The following is a 21,433-nucleotide window of genomic DNA, read 5'->3' as shown; positions in this document are numbered from 1 at the left end:
CCTAGCCATATGCCACCCTGGCCTTTGACACACATGTAATGTGATTTCACTTGCTCCTGTCAACTGGATACACAGAGGTGACTCCCAGGGCATATTATCTATCTCCCAAACAATCATCAGGGGTATGTATGACATCTGCTAATGAGGAGCCTTGTTGTTAATGCTGGGTGGTTTAGTCCAGAGTATGGCATATTTGAGGATAGGAACCTGTACCTCCAGCATGTGCTGTTTAGTGAAGTGGCAAGGATTAGGGCCCTAGGTCATGTAGCCCGGAGGGATTGTGAGGTGTTGACATGGTGGTTGGCCGACTGATATGGGTGCGACATACCTCTGTATGTCCGGCAGAGGTAACCTCTGGGTGGGCGGTATGCAATGCACTCTAGCTGTGGTTTTGTGAGTCAGTCTGCATAGGGCATATGTTTGAGGGCAGTATTACTCTTTGTGAAGTATGTCTGTGGCCTTTCCACTTGCTGTAGTTGTCATGTGAGGTACATACCACATGGGGCATTGTGATGAGTAGAGGGGAATACTGACCTATATTTCCCTAGATGACACACCTTTTGTGATGACACGTGCCACGCAGACAGATTACAAGACTAGTCTGGTACTGTGATTATCAAAGGGGAGGCTACTGTCCACCTGTGTCCCATGTTCCCTTCTGACACCTTCAGTGTTAGGCAGGCAACCACCTATGTGGTAGTTACTGGGTAAAGTGTTTTGGAATGGGGTATGGTAGTGCAGTACCAACACTGGTGTTCAGTCCATGCCTTGGTCAACAGGCACCTGTTGCAGTACGTATGACCCCGTGTCTCCCTCTCTCTCTCATATATATATATATATATATATATATATATATATATATATATATATATATATATATATACATATCTATACATATCTATACATAGCTATAGATATCTATACATATCTATACATATCCATATATATCCATATATATCTATATATATCCATATATATATCCATATATATATCCATATATATCCATATATATATCCATATATATATCCATATATATATCCATATATATATATATGTGTTTATATATATATATCTATATATATATATATATATATATATATATAGATATGTATATATATATGTATATATATATAGATATGTATATATATATATAGAGATATATATATATATATATATATATATATATATTTATATATATATATATATATATATATATATATATATATATATATATATATATATATATATATATATATATATATATATATATATATATATATATATATGGTTCCCACAGTTCATATGATCACACACACAGTTCATTTGTACACACAGATTTGCCCCTCCACATGTTGTGCAACCCTGATATATATATATATATATATATATATATATATCATATATGAACATATATATATATATATACATATATATATATATATATATATATATATATATATATATATATATATATATATATATATATATATGTATATATATCTATATATATATATATATATATATATATATATATATATATATACATATATATATATATATATATATACATACATGTATACATCCATTGCTGTACATATAGATGCACATATAGGCACATATACTGCCCACCTTTCATGGTGGGGATGTCAGTTATGCAACAGTTGTGAGACATACAGTAATGTAATAATATTGCACAGTGTTGTGCAGAATGCAATTTGCTGTCCTCAGGCCATATAGCTGTAGCAGGCCTCAGTGCCTGTAGGATAGGCCAACAGCGTTTAACCACCACATGACATATACCGGCACTGCTTGCTGTCTGCAATGCCACATACTACAATCTACATACACATGTGCGCATTGCAACCTTCAATAACATATATATGTCCAGCCTTCACTAACAGTTGCAGTATGTCCCTTGCCCTATGCACATTTGCATATACATATAGATACGGACTGCTGCCACATATGGATGATTCACTGTATGTAGAGTACCCTTCAGACACATCATTCGGATGCCAGCAAATACATATCTGTTACATACCTTACCTTTGTATTCCTCACTTCCGTCTGTTGTAGCTGATGATTTGTTATTTATTTATTTTTTGGTTTTGGTTTCCTCTGTGTGTTGGTCTTTCTTTTCGGTGTCTGTCTCTTACAGCCTGTTTGTCTCAGTCTGTCTGTCTGTCTGTCTCTGTCTGTCTGTCTTTCTCTCTCTCTCTCTCTCTCTCTCTCATTTGGTGCAATGATATTATTGCATGTGTGGACAGCAAGTACAGGCTGCTTTTCTAGGTATCTGCAGATGTGCATGTGATGGCCTCTGCACCAGTTGGTGCCCATCATTTAGTAAATGCATGCAGCCTGCTGTGTGGTAATTGCAGTACTCACTGTGATTGCAGGACACTGCTATAAAATGCTAGGTTAGGTAGGCGTAGCCCTTTCAGTTGTGCAAGGTGGGGCCCATGCTTGTTTGCTGTGGACACTGTTGTCTCAGTCAGAAGATTGGTATATGTCTCATATCTGAAGCTGGGTTGTAGCCAGTGAAATGCATGTTGTACTGAAACCTGACTGTTGCTTCTTCCAGTGCACTCTTCTCAGTGTGTAAGTTTACTCACACCTCCTAATGCTAACACTGGATACATGGGAGTATGTACTTTCTTTTTGAATTAGAGAATTAACTGGCATACAACAGTAGTTATTGCAATGTGTTCCTATGGCTTTCCTATTTTCCCTTTACATTCACTCATTGAAATGCATGATATATTTCTTACAGCACCAAGTTATTGTATATCTGCTGTGGCTTAGTGGTACTTCATGCAGACTGGTGAGTCCAAGGTGTGGGGTTCGAGACTGACAAGGGTATTTTATTTTGCTGCTGAGCAGTACAAGGGCCCTGTCATACACAGTGACTAAGGCACTTTTAAGCAGTTGTAAGCGGGTTTGTGTGATGCTTAGCGACGCTTTGCTAAGTGCACACATGCGCACACTGATGCAAACCCACTTACTACTCTTTACAAGTGCTTACGTTCACTAATCCCCACGCCCATTTCTTTGACAGAAAAGTAAATGGGGAGATAGGAATGTGGTAATAAAGGGTGCACAAAGAGGGGAAGATAGTAGGGAAACCAGCTTGGGATGTACAGGATGGGTGTGGGGAAGGTCCATAGCTGCCCGTTTCTTTACCAGCAACAGCTGTGCATATGTAATACATTAGGAGTGAAATTTGAAACCTTCCACCCCTGAGAGAGGGGTGAGGACAACTAAGTATGTTGTACTAGCAATTATGAATATCAGGCACATGCACTGTTTGTGAACTGCTATACTGTCATTAGTACGTTACTCACTTCTGAACAGTTTGTGGTTTGTTTGTGTTGACATTAGCACAGTCTGCTCAGGACAACTGGACATATTTCAGTACTGTGTATGCCTACCTACACCCATGGGTGTGCCTGACTACACAGGTATATGGTACTTTTGGGTAGGGGTGCAGAACTGTGGAGAGCATTATGTATTATCATGTCCTGTTTATCTTGCTGACCGTGCAGAGTTGCTGTGTACCTGTTAGTCTATAAAGGCTAGTAGTCTGTCTCAGTAGCTCCCACCTGTGGACATATACAGGATGGTAGACAGAGGTTAGGCTAGTATCCTTTGACTATGCACCACACCAGTCTTTTCAGCACCTGAACAATGGCATTGTAACAGGTGGTTGCTAGCAGTACATGGTTACATCCTTTGATATTTCTGTGGTGTACTCCTACATACAGGTATGCTTGTGGAATTCATTCTACAGCTATTTGCTGAGTGTGTAACAGCAGACAAACTGGTATGCCTGTGTGTTTCTGACACTTCCAGGCCTGAGATACTCTCAGGTAAATATTTGAACAGCCTCAGGGAAAGGTACATATAAGTGGGATACACCTGTGATATATTTCAGATATTTTGCTGTTGAGACTGTGGGGGATTCAGAGCATATGTATTACTACACCTTTTATGATGTGCAAGCAGTGTCTACTCTCACTTATTGACATTTTTCTTTAAGTGAGATTCCCTACCTTTCTGCCTACTGTTAGTACATTTCACAGGGAGTCAGAGGGGCACAGCTAACATTTGTTTGCAAATCAGGGACATCCATGTAAATCAATCACAGTTGGGAGGTCTGGCCTCTGACCTATTGTTTATCCTGCTCTGATACTGTGTGGGGTTTGTAAGGTGCTACTGTAACATTACTCCCTACTAGCATGGCTGGTTCTCTTTTCACAGTCATGACATGCAATTCCACAACACTAGCTGGTTAAGAGCCACAGAGCAAGATTTATGTTATGCCATTCCTTTTCTCCCTTTACATTCAGTCATTGTAATGCATGATATATTTCTTTCAGCACCACATTGTTGTATATTTGCTGTGGCTTAGTGGTACTTCATGCAGTCTTGTGAATCCAAGGTCTGGGTTTCGAGACTGACAGGAGTATTTTATTTTGCTGCTGAGCAGTACAAGGGCCCTTCCATAGAGTGACTAAGGCACTTTTAAGCAGTTGTAAGTGGGTTTTCACGGGTTTCGTGGGTTTGTGGGACGCTTAACGATGCTTAGCTAAGCGCACACATGCGCACACTGGTGCAAACCCGCTAACTACTGCATATAAGTGCTTATTCCCGCTAACCCCCGCGCTAATTTCTTTTAAAGAAAAGAAAATGGGGAGATAGAAAAGTGGTGAAAACAGGGGGCACAAAGAGGGACACACAGTAGGTAAACAAGCTCGGGATGTGCAGGATGGGTGTAGGGAAGGTCCATAGCTGTCCATTTCTTTAACAGCAACAGCTGTGCATATGCAATGAATTTGGAGTGAAATTTGAAACCTTCTACCCCTGGGAGAGGGGTAAGTACAACAAAGTATGTTGTACTGCCAATTCTAATTATCAGCTTACATGTTTGTCCAATGGACATGTGTGTGAAATGGGCAGCTATGTATGGGGTGTAATTTTTTGGGGGGTACAGAGTGTCCCTTTTTTTTTTTTTTCAGGTGAGAGTGGGAAGTGAGATAGAGGAAGTAGGTATGTCCGGGGAGGTAGGTTGGGAAGGTAAACAGACAAGACAGACAAGACGCATACAGGGGTGGTGTATGACACATGGGGTGGGTGACACAATTGATGGGGTCGGATGTTTGGAAATTACAAGCCCATGAGCCCACAGAACTGAGATCCCCACCCATGGGCAGTCACCACTGAACCTTCACAACCCCGAGGGTGGCTGTGCTGGGGGCTGCGTTGGATGGGCAGGCTCACCCGTGAGACATGCCACTCTCACCTCAAGCTGGTGTAGGGGATCAGAGACTGAACACTGGATCTCCCTACGCACCACAGCCCGGACCCTTTGAAGGGTGACAGGTGGCCCTTCTCCACCCACACTTGCACGGGGGGGACGAGCCCCATCCCCTGCAGTGCTTCCACCCGAAGGTGGCACAGGACCAACGGAGGAGGGGAGCCCGGGCTGGGCCCTGGACCTGCTGGTGTCAGGTGCACTCACCAACTGAGGAGGGACAGGTGGGTCCGCTGGGACCAGCCTTCTCATACGTTCTGTCATTAGGTGTGTTTAATTACAACATAAGCAAAACAGCATTCCAGATTGGTTGTAACAGCATGCAATAATATTCCCATTAACTCAACACACCAAGGGTACAACAGTTGAACAGCAAGCATACCACATGCATATATTGAACCACAGTGGTTATTCCAACAGCATGCAGGGATGTTTGGTAGCAACAGGCCACCATGATTGTGGTGTTTAAACAGGGCACATGCATCAACATGAATGCAAATATTTATTGAACAATAGGATATATGTCCCAACAAATATTTAAGATTACACATACCCACTGAGGTGTGGAATTGCATGGTTTATGCACATACAGTAGGGTGTATAAAAAACCTCGGTTAACATCTTATAGTGACCTTTTAGTCTACACTACATTCCTAGTGACTGCAAGTGTATATCCCTTACCTGTATTATTACACTTGCCACCATACATTAGGTTGTGTACTGGGTTTGGCTAGTTCAATATATGCCTGACCTATATCTGACATACTAACTGTCCAGGATGCAGATGTTACTGCTACATATTTCTTGATTGCATTTATATTTCTTTATCTACATATCTGGGATGTTTTCACATGACATTTTCACTTCGATTTGTACAGAACCCTGCATTTCTTGACACACACTCATATTTCTGGGGAAAAAATAACATGCTACATGTGTGCCAGATTTACTTATTCATACCAGCCAGTAACTGCCTGTTGTGGACTGTATATATGTTTCACAGCTACTAGTACTTCCATCACCCACTTTATATGGGACTGCACAACTCTGGGTTGCCAGCACCTTTTCAAACAGTACTGTTTGTATACTGCAAGGGTACAACAACATTTCAGACTCTGACACAGACACAGTCTGGGTTTTAGACCTTTATTAATGACATTACACACGTTTCCACAGGCTCACTCCTTTATTTGTTTTAACGGTGTATATAACAGACATGTTCAAGACATATTATACCTTTATTAATAGGTTAGAACAATCTTTTTTCAGGCTCACTCACTTATTTTATATGACAGTGCCTGCAGAGATATTATTCCAAACATATGTTACCTTTCTTAATGGGTTTCTACACTCTTTTTCTGCCTCTCTGACGTTTTTATCTGACAGTACATGCAGAGGACTTATTCATGCAATTTTATGGCTGTATTATTGGACTACAACACTTTCTTTCATGCTCTCTCCCATATAATATATAACAATACATGCAGAGTAATCACTAACCTGCCTGGTGGTGCAGCCTTAGCAGCCTATCAGCATAGGCTTGCTGATTCATAGCACGGTCACCTGCAGCTGTAAAGTAAATGAAGGGATATTGAGACATACCTCCCCGTTATACATACTCCATTATTAATTCTTACATACTGCATTCCATGGCTACATACTCAGTTGTGGGGCATCCCGCATCCCACGGGCCTCCTGTATCCATTGGTTCAGGCGGTCCTGCTTTTGTCTCTTCAGGTCTGCATGGTGGTGACGGACCTGCTCACCAGTCCGAGGAATGCCTGTGGCACTGGTGAGGTCACGAGCTAACTGGTTCCAAGCCTCTGCCTTGTACTCCATCCCTTGGAACTGGCCCTGCAGGAGTCTTGACTCGTGACTGTGGACAAGGAGCCAAACCATGTATTTGGACTCCTCGATGCCCCAACGTTGCACTCGGAAGCGTGATCCCTCTCCGACACCAGACATTCTAACTGCAGATGTGAGCTACTATCAGTTATGTCGTGTATTCCCGCCTGTGGGGCTTAAATATGCTGCATTCCCAGCACTTTTTTGTGTTTGGCCATTTTGTAAAATTCTTGGCTGACTGCAGACCTGCTTAGTAATGGTTAAACTACCATTCGTAAGTATATGAATGTTAATAGTGGCTATTTCCCAAATGTTGTCATGGCTTAGTGGTTCTGTACTTTGCTTCTGATGCATGGAGTCCTGGTTTTGAACCTTGTCATCCATTTTATTTTCATACTATCCAGACAGGCTAGGGGGTGTGGCTGCATTTAAGCAACTTTGCTCTATGTTGCTACTTGGTAACCTACGGTGCCCTACAGTGCCCTGGTTGGCGCGGCACGCACGTCTGTGCAAACACATTGCACTGGGTAAAGCGCCATTGAACTATGGGCAACTCTATTGCGCTGGATAAAGCGCTATGAAACAATGGGAAACTCTATTGCACTAGGTAAAGCGCTATTAAACTGTGGGCACCTCTATTGCGCTAGGTAAAGCGCTATTAAACTACGGGCAACTCTATTGCGCTGGGTGAAGTGCTGCTTAACTGCAGGCAATTTTATATCAGGATCCTTTAAAATGTTTATTTTGTTCACTGATACATTGGCCATTTCACTGCTTTTTAGTAATGTTTAAACATATTTGTCAGGTATTATTTCATATACTGATTTAAAAAATAAATATGAAGGGGAGTTGTGGGACTCGAACCGTGAATGGTTCTTCTTTGTGCGAACGCTCTACCATTACACTATTGCTGTTTGGTGTGATTTGCATTAACATTCTTTCTTATGCTCTTCCATGTCAGAATTGCTAACTCTAGCTACATAATGGGCATACCCATGCACACACGCGCAAATACGGGCAGCTATTTTGGGGATTTAAAAAATATATTTAATGTTTTGCATTTTAGAACTGTGATAGGGGTTTAAAATGTCAGGGAGTGTGGTGTTGGGTGCAGGGACATTTGAGCGGACTCACTCTTGTGTGTGTGTGCTTTGTTTAGTTTTAAAACACTTGCAGGGGCATGGACATTTAGACTGCTTGGCAGTCGGACACGCCTCCTGCTTTCTTACACGGTCCGTGTAAGACTTACGGTTGAGTCAGTGTGCCCTCATGCATATTCATGGCACGCTGACATCATGCCATTCAACTGCAGCCTCCGAGTAAGACTTATTAAGTCTTACACAGAGGATTAGTAAGTCCGGGGGTGTAATTTTTATATTTTGGTGCAGGATATGAATATTTTTGTTTGAATTTTTATATAAATATGTGAAAGAAAATAGAATAGTTTTATATAAGCCAGTTTTAAAAGATGATGCTATAGATATCTTTTCCATAACCTTTTCCATGACACAGAGCAGTAGATTGGATTTTAATAAATACTATTACTTTTAGTTTGGATGCAATGGTACCAATGAAATTGTCTGTAACAAATGGAAATACGATTTTGGGAAGAGAACCTAAACTTGTAGATAATAGGAGCAAAAAGATTAAGACATTGTGAGAATAGAAAGATAATGAGTGGGTAGCTAGAGGACATGGCAGAAAACTAATAATTTGTGTGGCTTGTGTGAAATGTGCAAGTTTGTTAGCAAGGGTCCATGTGAAGTGTTACTCCATATGAGTAGAAGTAACGGCATGAAATCATATTATTAACTGTAATACTGAGGCAATATTTTATATGTCTACCTGCATTATGTATATTTTATATAGGTAAAACTAAGAGCAACTTCAATCAATTAATTTAGTGAGACGGGTCTGGTATTAAAGTGAAGCCTAATGTAAATGCAATATAGGGACATTCCACATCATGCTGTTATTTAAGAACATCCTTTTTATGATTCAGTGGACAACGGTGAAGGTGAGATGATTTGGGTATATTATTATAATATAAGGAGTTATTTTGTAGATTAGATATAACACTGACACCTTCCCTGGATGAAAAGAAATGTTTGATATTAAAAGTTTATTGAAAACAAAACCTTTAAGATAAATGTGTGCTCTAAATGAATTGTCTATATTACCATTTATATTATGTATGTAGGGCTGCCATGGTGGTGCAGCAGTTTGCATTGCCACCTCACAGCAAGAGGTTCTGCAGTTCAATTCTTGGCTGGGGTGCCTTCTGTGCAGAGTCTGCATGTCCTCCCTGTGATCGCGTGGATTTTCTCTGTATGCTCCGGTTTCCTCCCACATCCCAAAGACATGATGTAGGTGGATCGGACACTCTAAATTGGCCATAGGCATGAGTACGTGCATGTGTGTGCCTTCTGTGGAAGGTTGGGCACCGGGCTGGCAACTTGACACTGTAAAACTCCACTGCCAATCATTAGTTGACAGGTGATCCGCTGTGGTGACCCCTAAATGGGAAAAATAAGACCATTTATATGATGTATATCAGGTAGTACAGCTTCAAGTAATAAAAAATCAGTTAGCTGAACCTTCAGTGGTTTTACTGAGTCCCACAGTCTAATAAATGTGCATTTAAACTGTGTATTTTAAGTGTTACACATGCCTGAAAAAGTGCCTGTTCAAATAAAGGGATGTATGGTCGGTGTTTGCTTCATCATTTATGACGTATTAATTATTGTTATTATTATTATTATTATTATTATTATTATTAGTAGTAGTATTATTATTATTATCATCATCATAAACTAACCATTGGAAGTATTTTAAGCCTTTATCCTTTTTGTAGCAATGATTATGATTAAGTAAGCATGTAGAAAATTGAGCCTGTAAACCCTGAACATACGTTTGGGACTATTAGCAATAGCTCTTATTTATACAGGTACAGTCAAACATTACTAGGAACTGTATTATCTATCAATATTCTAAAAGCAGTAGGAAAAGCACTTCAGCAGCAGACATGTTTTTACAACAAACAGATTGTCCTGTTGTCTGTTTTTGGCACAACCCATATACAGCTACATGCAGCTTAAAAAATCAAAATAGGAATTGTCCCAAATCTGATACACATCCAATGACAACTCCCTTTTCTAACTTATACATGGGGTCAGGGTGTCATTTCAACAGTGACAATCATTTATAGCCAAGGTTTACACTGCCAGGTGGTTAGCCCTGCCATAGCTGATTTTCCACAATATACACTCACATACATACTAACACCTATTACCAATTTAGTGTCACCATTCCACAAACTGCATGTCTTTGGAATCTGGGAGGAAACTGGACCACCCAGAGGAAACATATGCAAACACTTGGAGGACATACAGACTCCACACAGAAGGCACCCCAGATGAGAATCGAGCCAGTAATACTCTTGATGGAGGTGCCAACATTATCCTCTATGCTACTGTGCTGCCCTTCTCAAGTCTGATATACCCCCTCTTAAAAATGAATAGGCATCACCTAGCTCTTTGGTTCCAGTTTATATAATGCTTATAACAAGCTCAATATATGTAATGGGCCAAACCAAAGTGTCAAGTCAGAGAATAACTCATGTCATGTGCAACATCTTCAGCATATACCGGACATCATACCTACGATTTTTCTGACACAGCTATCACCTCAATCTTGTAGCAACAGTCATAAGAGATAATTTACAAAATATGTCTGAAATTATCCAAATTCAAGCATAACAAAAGCATATTTTTTCTGAAGTGTATGTGGAGACATTTAAAGTAGTGAGCAGTTTCAGTGATGGTGGACCATGAGATTAATATACTTTGCATGTGTGTATCTGATCAAATGAAATTATACAGTTGTAGAATGTATTAAAAAATACCATTAACTGCCTTTGCTACCATTTCTGCTGTGGATCTCTGATTAGATGTGCAGAATGTTGAGAATGTACAAGGTCATAAAAGGACTACATATGGAGATGTAATGTGCCATTAAATTCCAGCAGGAACTTATTTCTCTGTAGACCTTAATAAAATTGTATATTTTGCTGACAGATATAACACAAACTGTGTAAACCAGCTTTAGCAACAGTACTTGCAGACATTTTATGTAAAATCAAAATAAGTAGTATTGCTCTCTTTAGTGGTAACATATAAGATAGTTAGCCTTGTCTTTTAATTTTATGTTTATGTCAAACTAATGCCATGTATAACCATCGCAAAGCAAAGCTGAAGGGCAGTATACTTATTAGAATTTTGTGCCACAGATTATGAAAACAACAGAAATATTGAAAATATTTAATTTTACTGTACATACATACATTGCTTAAATGAATGAACTTTTCAGTATATAGAACACACTGCATTATTTTATTTTCAGAATTCCATTTTTTATTAAATATATTCTGTACTCATGACAAGATTGTATAACACAACACTCCATAAAAGTTAAGTATATATTTAATTAAATACAGAGAAGAATAAAGGGACAACACCAAGTGAATATACAGGCTGATGCTTAAGCAGGAAAAAAAAAACAGTACATTGCATTACTTTTATGCCTTGGAAAACTGGAAAAGAATGAAGAAACATGCAAAATTAAAACAAATACAAGTATTCCACACAAAATATGTTGTCTTCACTTTAACAGAATGCTTAGATTTAATTATAGACCCCAACATTACAAAGCTGAGAAAATGTCTTTCTGTCAGTTTAGAATACTCATGTTGATTTGAATTTATAGTGAGGATATTTTAGTAAAGCCAGTGTCCAGTAGCCAGGATTACCTGGGATTACGCTGCTGAATGAAAGATGGACATAAAACCAAACAACCTGCCAAACATGATGTCAGAATTGTTACATACAATATAGGTTCACTGACAAGATGCAGTTTGGAAGTTGACAACATAATGGTACAAAGGAGGCAAGATGGAAGAGCAGTACAGCAAAACCACTTGGTTTAAGATCCACAGTCTATTACACAGAGAGATGACTTCAGTGGCTCTGCTGGATAGAGGCACAGGAAACTAATCTAAGGGAGTGATGAAAGCCAACACATTCTGACTAAGCTTATAAATGCCTTTGGGTAGATAGCCTAGTATCTACCTATGAACCTATGACAGACTAGAAATGGTGTGAGAGTTGAGAAGAGTGAAAATCTTCAGAAGGCAGTAAGGGATGTAATCAGAATAAATGACAGTCTTATAGCAACCAGTCTCAAGTGTAAAGATAGGGCAGTATTTATAATTTCAGTCTGTGCCCTACAGCAGGATTGTTACAGCAAGGGAAAGAGTGCATTCAGTCAGCATTTGTAGGACCTACTGGATAAAGCAGGTCAACATGAACTGGTGTTTATAAAAGAGGACCTGAATACTCATATCAGGACAGAAAGAACAGGATATGATGACTTCCTGGGTCTACATAAGTGGGATATCAGGAATAAAGAAGAAGAAGTCATTCTACACTTCTTTCTGGCAAAAGTCTAGATGACGGCGAACATGTGGTTTAGCAAGACAGGTAGTCACAAGAGCACATACAAGAATAGCCAACATGCAACTCAGGTAGACTTCCTTCTATCAAGCAAAGGACATTGGGGTAGACTCAGAGATTGTAAGACATCATATGTAAAATAGGAGGCCCACAACACAAACCATTGGTGACCACAATCAGCTGCATTCAATGGTTAGAAAAGGCTCTGATGTCAACAGAGACTAGGCTGGAAAACTAGAAGTTGCTGAAGTGAAAGTATAAAACTTCATGAAAATACTCACGGCTCTAACACCTCAGGAAGATGAGGAAATACACACATAAATGCATGCGTATACATACATGCAATTGTTTCAGGCATGGGCAACAATGCCCTTCTTGCCTGCCAATATACTAAAACAATCATTCCCATAACAAATTTCCAAGATGTTTCACAAATATCTAAACAAGAGTTTGCTTTAGTATAATTTAATAGTCTAGTCCATGCATCAGCTTCTCTCTCGGAGAACCAATTAATACACCCTTCATTCCTATATAATCTACTACACATGTCTGATGATCCTGTACTACACTTTGATTACCCCAAACATTCCCACTGGTCATTGCCTCTGAATATTCTATTTACCTAAATAAGGTCTCCTATTAAATATCTATATAAAACAATGTACATGTTCAGATAGTTTAATCTTTCATAATAAATTGTAATTCTTCATCTTTGGATTTCCTTCTTATATTCCACTGTATTTTTTTCTACTTTGCTCATTCTAGTTTCCTATAAAATATCCATATTGCTATTTTTTGTTCTAGTTTGGGACTGATGTAACTTAAAAACAATGATTTTATTATTTCAGATTTAATAGACTTTATAAATCTTTCTGTACAGCTTATAGTTTTATAACTATCATTTACCAATTGGTTGATATGATCAGAAAAATAATCAAAGCTTTATCTACCTATATACACAGACCCTGAAATGAATCTCTAGTTTCAATCACTGTGCACTGTGTTAAATATTCACCCTTCAGTTTTATGTCTCACAAATCTCATATGCTTAGTTTTTTGATGCATTTATCAGCATATTATTCTCCTGTGCCCAAATAGATTCATAGGTAAATCAGCCTGAAGACTACAACTAATCTAGCAGAAAATAGGCAGTGACCAAAGGTGAGGATCAAATGATGTACCTTGTGCTTGTGAGGTAAAGACCTTAAACATTATGTCAGCCACCAAACCCCAACCTCCAATGTACACAGCACTTTATTCAAGTTATTTTACAGATATGCCTTGTCTGTAACAGATGTAATCAGTTTTCTCATTTTCAAGTAGCCTGCATACAGAACACTGCAGATGAAAAAATAGATCTGACTGATACAGCCTAAACAAGTATTGGCTTAAGACAGTGCCCCATAGGGACACCCTAACAGCATTCTAGAATTTCATCTCTAATTGTTGCATAATACTTGCAGTGTACTGTTTGAGGATTGTGCAGCTATCCATCTTATGAAGATTACATTAATACCTAGTCATTCTAATTTATTGATCAGTGCTTAGTTTATGACCCTATCAAAGGGTGAAGTAAAGTCTTTATAAATTACATCGCAGCAGACTTTTTTACTGTAGAGCTGTTATTATATTATTATAGACTATCATGTTAGAGGTAGTTATATATCAATTTTCAGCACATGCATACTGAAATATGGCTTCAAGTCTGAAAATAATTTATCCAAAATAACCTTTTCCATTATTTTATATGACATGAATGTAAACTTATGGGTCGGTATGAGGCTAGATTTGTCCTAGTCCCCTTTACCATCTTTGTCCTATTGCTTGTTCCTTAAAGATGGGTTTATCAAGTGCATGTCTCCAGTCTTGAAGAGTCTCTCCATAATTAAATGGCCAAGTGAATAACAGATATAATGGTACTGTAAGTTCATACTGAAGTGTTCTCAGGTCATTATTACTAATTCTACCTCCTTCCTGTGCTTTTCTTTTTTAGATCCAGTATATGTAGTTCTTTTTCAATATAATTGAATGTAATTTTAAGTATCTGAAGTTTCTTGGATTTTATTAGCACCCTTTATTATCCCTATTGTGGAGCAAAACTGTTTTGCATAAGATTTTGCAAATTATGGTCAATATATTTAGATACATCTTTATTTTTTTCCTGAGCTTGTATCACAGTATGTTTAATTAATTTATTTTTATTTATAAGGCTATATTTCATCTTCATTTTTCTTTCTTTTTATCATCTTAATTAAGTTTCTTGTCCTTTGGGAAATATATTCTCTGACATTTGTAGATCCTGACGTTAAACATTTTTGTTAAACAAAAATGCCCCTTTTAAAACTAGCCATGTTGTTTCTTTAGTTTTTCCACTGAAAACGTCAGTCCAATTAATATTACATAGTAACTGTTTTGTTTCCATCCACTGTGGTGACCCCTAACCGAGAAAAGCCGAAAGAAGACAAAGAATAGTCAGTTATTAACCTTCTGTGTATTGATTTAGATTTCAGTTTGTCAGAATTATCTAGTAATAATTTTACCTTTACAACTTCATGATCATTGCACATCAAAGGTGGTAAAACCTGGCATGAAGTAACAATTGTTTCTTTAGGAAGACAAACAATGGGCAGAATTCAATAAACCCTATAAGGCTTGCTAAAACCATGTTGCACACATGATAGCATGCCGATTTGTATTCAACAAGCAGCTCTACACGACATGTAAACATTATACGCAGTCAACATTGTGGCATGCTAATTACTGCATAAGCAGCTGAATTGTATGCTAATCAACAAATTCAAGATACAGAGCTATTCAACAAGCTATAGAGCAATTATGTACATTTAGTGTAGCCTTCTCCCTTGTATGCCAAAGCCTACTGGAATACAGCCACAGAAACTGCACTGCAGGGAAAGAATGTTAGGGGTTGCTGCTGCTCTTCTGCATGTGTAAGTGCAACAGGCTGAAGTGTATGCTGCTGCTCCTGCTGATAGACCATGGGTAAGGAGGAGAAGGGTATTTATACCATGTTTAACTTTTCATGGTTTGCATAAAGTGGAAGTAATAGAGCACTACAGGGTGGATAGAGACACACTCCAGGAACTCTGTAACCTCTGTTGTCCTCATCTGAAAGCAAGGGCAAACTAAGGGGAACCAATAACTGTGGAGACCAAGGTGTGTGTACCACTTATTATTTTAGCTACAGGAACCATCCAATGACCAACAGGGAACATGCTGAGGGTGTCACAGGCATCAGCATGTAGGATCGTACATCATTTCCTAAATGCTATGCTATAACATCTCAGTGACTACATATATCTTCCACATACTTCCCAGGGCACAGCTGCAACTATGCAAGATTTCTACCTCATACAAACTTCTCTAAAGTCTTGGGTGCCATTGAGAGCATGCACAGTGAGATTAAAGCACCAACCAGGGAACAGAGAATGGTCCACATAAACAGAAAAGTCTTCACCTTCATTAACTGCCAGGTAATGTGTAATGCTAGGAGAATATTCCTGTATGTGTAGCACTTAGAACATTAGCTACAGGAACCTTTCAATGACCTACAGGGGACATGTTGGGGGTTTGACAGGCATCAGCATCCAGGATCCTATACAAATTTCTGAATGCTATGTTACAGTATGCCGGTGACTATATATTTCCTTCCTAACACTCAGGACAGAGCTAGAACTACGCAGGAGTTCTACCTCATAGCACAAAATCTTAAAGTCCTGGGTGCCATAGACTGCATGCTGACTGAGGTCAGACATCAATCTGGGGAACAGAGAAGGGTTTACATCAATAAAAATGAGTTCCACTCCATTAACTGCCAAGTCATCTGTAATGCTAAGGGAATCATACTGAATATATGTGCTGGCAACCCCTGCAGTTGTCATGACAGCCATATCTAGCACACCTCACAGTTCTACCACAGGTTTTCCAGGGGTGATGTGCCAGAAAATTATTTACTGAGGGATGCAGAGGATGTACTCAAGCCATGGCTGCTGATGGCCATCAGAAATGTGCACAAACTTACAGAGGAATGCTATAATGACAGACATTATCAAACAAGAAATATCATAGACCATGTGATTGGGTTGTAGAAGTCATGGTTTTGGTGTCTAGATACATGGTGGGGGGCTCCACAGTACGATAAATAAATAAAATTATCATAGTGTGTGCTATCCTACACAATAGCATACTGTGAAACAGCTGCAGCAGGAACACCAAGGGCTAGGAACAAGTGTTACACTAACACTGGCAAGGTCACCATATCCAACATACCCTCATCCCCTGGAAAAAAGAAAATGGATACAGCACATGCTGACCAGCTAAGGGGTACACCTTTCATTCTATATGCATACATACAGTATAATTGATACCAGACTATGCTCACAACTTTACTTCCCCATGTAATGGCAGTGTAGTGCTTGCATTACACTTAGTCAGCCCCAAATTAAAACACCTGTAACTGCTGAACTGTCAAGGTAAGTACTGAAACTGTAATGGAAAAATAAATGTGTAAGAACATGAATGAATGTGAGATACCTGCATAACTGGTACATGCCAATGCAACTAAGTAGAATATGTGTAAATTGTCCAACAATGCCATCAATATCTGACATGACTAACATCTGTAATGTATACTTATGCTGTTTACCAAATAAACTGGCCCATGGAACTGAAATGCCGACTATAGAAAAACATTCCAAAAAGTGTATTTATCTTGCTACTCCCACAAGTGGAACAATAATCATAATTGAAAAGAGTCTCCTCAGCTTCAAGCTTCCTATCTTCACAGTTACCTTTCAGTGCAGATTCAGCCCTCTGAGCACTCTGAAGCTGCAAATAAGGTGTGAACTCCTAAGAATTGCTGAATGCCAAACGTTTGACTTTGTCTAGCAGATGTAAACATAGTGTGGGCTGTACATCACTGTTAGGTGCTAATGGCTTGCAACTGTGAATGACTCCTCTGATGGAAGCAAAGCTCAGTAATACACAGATACCATTCACTGAAGTAGGTGCGTCAGGAGGATACACTTACAAAGTATGTAACTAACTGCAGTGAGCTTTTAAACAAAACAATACACATGTATATTTCCTTGATATAACAGCACATTTGCCTCCCTTTGCCCTAAACCATTGTTGAGTCTTGTATTTGTATCACACCTTGAAAGAAATATAAGAAAAATATGCACGACAGATTGCATGTATGATAGTAGAGCAGAGATAAGGGAGTGATTTTCAGCATACAAAGAAAAGGCAGACCTGCAGTTTTGCAAACATATTCATAAATAATGTGTGACCACTCATTCCACTAAATATGTTATGTCTTTGTTCTTCGGTTCACCCCTCATTGATGATGCATTGGGCCAAAAGTTGACTCCACTGTGTCCTATTAGCTGCTGCTTTTTTAGCTTCCTCCTAAGTGGTATTCATGTGATGGAGGTCTCTTGTTCCAAATCCTTTCCAGTTTTTTCAAGGTCTGCCTGGTCTTCTATTGTATCCACCTAGTTCCCATTTGAGAGATTGTATAGGAATCCTGCTTGTACCCATGCAGTTAATATGACCAAACCAATATAGTCTTCTTTCCTTAATGATATTTTCAAGTTTGTGTTGTGGCGTTCTTTCTCTAACACTCTCATTTTTTTAATTTGTCCTTCCACGATATTCCCAAAATGCATCGTAACCATTTATGATGAGCAGCCTCAACATTTCTTAAAGCTGATGCTGTGATTGGCCATAACTCAGCACTATATAAGAGTGTAGACAGCACCAGTGCCTGGTATAGCTTCACCTTTTTGAACAGTGCAATGTTTTTTTATCTCCAGATTTTGGATAGTCTATTGAATGCTGCACTTGCTTTTCCAAGTCTAAGTAAAACTTTCTTCTCACAGTTACCTGTATGACAGATGAAACTACCCAGCTAGCAGAAGTTCTCTGTTGTATCTAATATTGATCCTGCAGCCATTATGTATTTGTTGTCAGTCCATGGTCCACTGACCAACACTTTGTATTTGTCAGGATTCATTTTGAGGCTTGCTTTCCCACCCTGTTTCTCCACTGATGTGGCCATTGTCTGCATTCCATTCCATGTTGTATCAATAAGAGCCATGTGATCAGAAAAGTCTAGGTCCACTTAGCTTTCATGTAATTCTTTCCACATGACCCACTAAATAACTATTGTGAATAATAAGTGAGACAGTAGTACATCCCTGTCATACACCAGTGACCACTGCAAACCAGTCACTTTATACGGTAAAAGCAACGAGAAGAGAGATCCGCTGTTATTTATAGCTCTCAGAATGCTAATATATGACAGTTTTAATAAGCAACGGACATCTCAAACACTGGACATTTCCGTTTGTTTTATGTTATGTTAAACTATGTTAAACTCATTTAACATAGCAACGGAGAAAAAAAGCAACGGAGATCTTGCTTTCTTTGTTTTTTTTTTAAATGGGTTTAACATTAGGAGAGCTTAAAAAAATAAAATTAAGCGTCTCTAATCTTAAAATTTTAAAGTTGTTTATACCCATTTAACATCCATGTATCATCCATTTAGTAATTAAAAAAACGGAAGTTATAAAAATGGAAAAAGTCCGGCTTTTCCATTAGGTATCTAATCGGACCTTTTGGGATTAGTATAAATCGAGCATATCGGGCACGCTTTGGGGAATATGCATGCATACTCATTATTCACCCGAACTGTGCACTTGCTGTCTTGATACAAACTCTTAAAGAGTGTAATAAATTTTGGAGGAATCCCGCATTCTGCCAAGATGTGCCGTAGTAATGGTCTATGCACACAGTCAAAAGCTTTTTTGAGGTCTACAAAGTTGACAATGACTGGTTTCTAATACACTGTTGCTTTTTCTATAATATGCCTTAGTGCAAATATCTGTTCAGTGCAGGATTGAACTGGTCTAAATCCAGCCTGTTTCTGTTTGAGTCTGCCATCAATTGCTCCTTTCAGTCTATTCAGTAATACACTGCAAAAACATTGCCTGGGACTGATAGCAATGTGATTCTACACCAATGCATGCAGTCTCTAAGATCTCCCTTTTTTGGTAAAAGGATGATGATGACATTTTTCCACTTATCGGGTACCTTTTTTAAGTCCATATGTTGCGGAAGAGACATGTGAAATATTCCACTGAAGACGTAGCATACTTTAGTAACTCTGATTGTATTTGGTCTGTTCCAGGAGCTTTTCCATTCTTTAGTTTGTCTATGGCTTCCTTTACTTCAGTCTCACTAAAATCTGCCAAGTTCACATCCAGAATCATTGATGGCACTTGTCCATCATTGCCAAAACCATGCAGATCATCTGGTGTGGGGCAGTTTAGCACAGATTCAAAAAGCTCTTTCCATCTCTTTAATTGTTCCTCTTGTGTTTTTTTCAATTTTTTCCATTTGCTATTCTAACAGGTGGCCTCTGTTTATTCCTGTATGTACATTCTTTGGCAACATGATATAATGCCCTGGAATTTCCACTCACTGGTGATGTTTCTGCCTCTGTTGTCATTTTCTCAACCCATAACCTTTTGTCATTTTTGCACATTGTTTTGACCAGTTTATCTTTCTGTTTATATTCTTCAATCAATGCATCTAATGACTAGCCAGTTTGGTATGCCTGTTCTTGTCTTCTTTTACAATCATGTCGTGAATCAATGGCTTTCCAAGTTTCAGCTATTATCCACGCTTCTTTTCTTTTGCCTCTCTTATACCCAATTGTTGCTACTGCACTCTTTTTGATGATTGCCTTTAACTGTTCACAGCACTGTTCAAAGTCATCATCTACACTCTGTAGGGCAGAGAATTGGTTTTGGACCTTCATGTTGTATCTCGTTTGCACATCAGTTGATGTCAACATGTCATTGTTAAATCAAGGAGATACTGGCTTTTTCTTATGGTTCTTGAGTTTTGTTTTCATTGATGCAACCACATTGTAGTGATCAGATGTAACATCAGATCCCCATTATAGGCTGACATCTTGAAGCATACTTGCCCATCGACAAGATATGCAAATGCGATCAATCTGATTCACCATGTATCCATCGGGTGAATGGCATGTTGCCTTATGAATGTCTATATGTCTGAATATGTTGACCCCAACTTTAAGGTGGTTGTCACTACAGAACTGTAGTAATCTATAACCATTATCCATTCTGTTTCCTAAAGCAGTGGAGCCAATGACATGTTCAAATCCATCTCTGTTGCTTCTGATTTATAATCCACTGAGAATGTCCAACTGTATGAATTGTTTGTTACTGGGTATTACATTTTAATTGGCTGTATGCACTTTATTATTTTATTCTATTGCAAAGCTGTTTCTGTGGCAAAAAGTGATAACCTATTACAGCTGTGTTGTACATGTAGTGCTGTGATGATTCAAATCTACAGCTATGTAATTATTTAACCTTTGTTTCCCTTTTTTTTTTTTTTGCTTGTTTTGTTTTTCCACGTTCACAGTGCATGGCATAATGCAAACATAGTTAGCTGCCTAAAACTGAAAATTTAATGTAAATTGCCTTCTAGAGTGCAAATATGCTTAGTGGTATTGAACATTGGTCAGCTACATGGATGGTAATGAATGCAGCAATTCCACATGTTAACTGGCTGTCTCTGTGGCACATGGTATAAACATGTTAAGCTAAAAAAGAGAGAACATAGTAAAGTGGGGTGGGAGTTCCACAGTAGCTATTTTTACTGAGGAAGGGTCATAATGAATATTTACACAAGTAATATATGTTTTCTGTTG

This window comes from Protopterus annectens, chromosome 2.part2 (assembly GCF_019279795.1).
Source record: "Protopterus annectens isolate FY-2018-M chromosome 2.part2, PAN1.0, whole genome shotgun sequence".
Lineage (NCBI taxonomy): Eukaryota > Metazoa > Chordata > Ceratodontiformes > Protopteridae > Protopterus > Protopterus annectens.
This window is presented reverse-complemented; position numbering follows the sequence as displayed.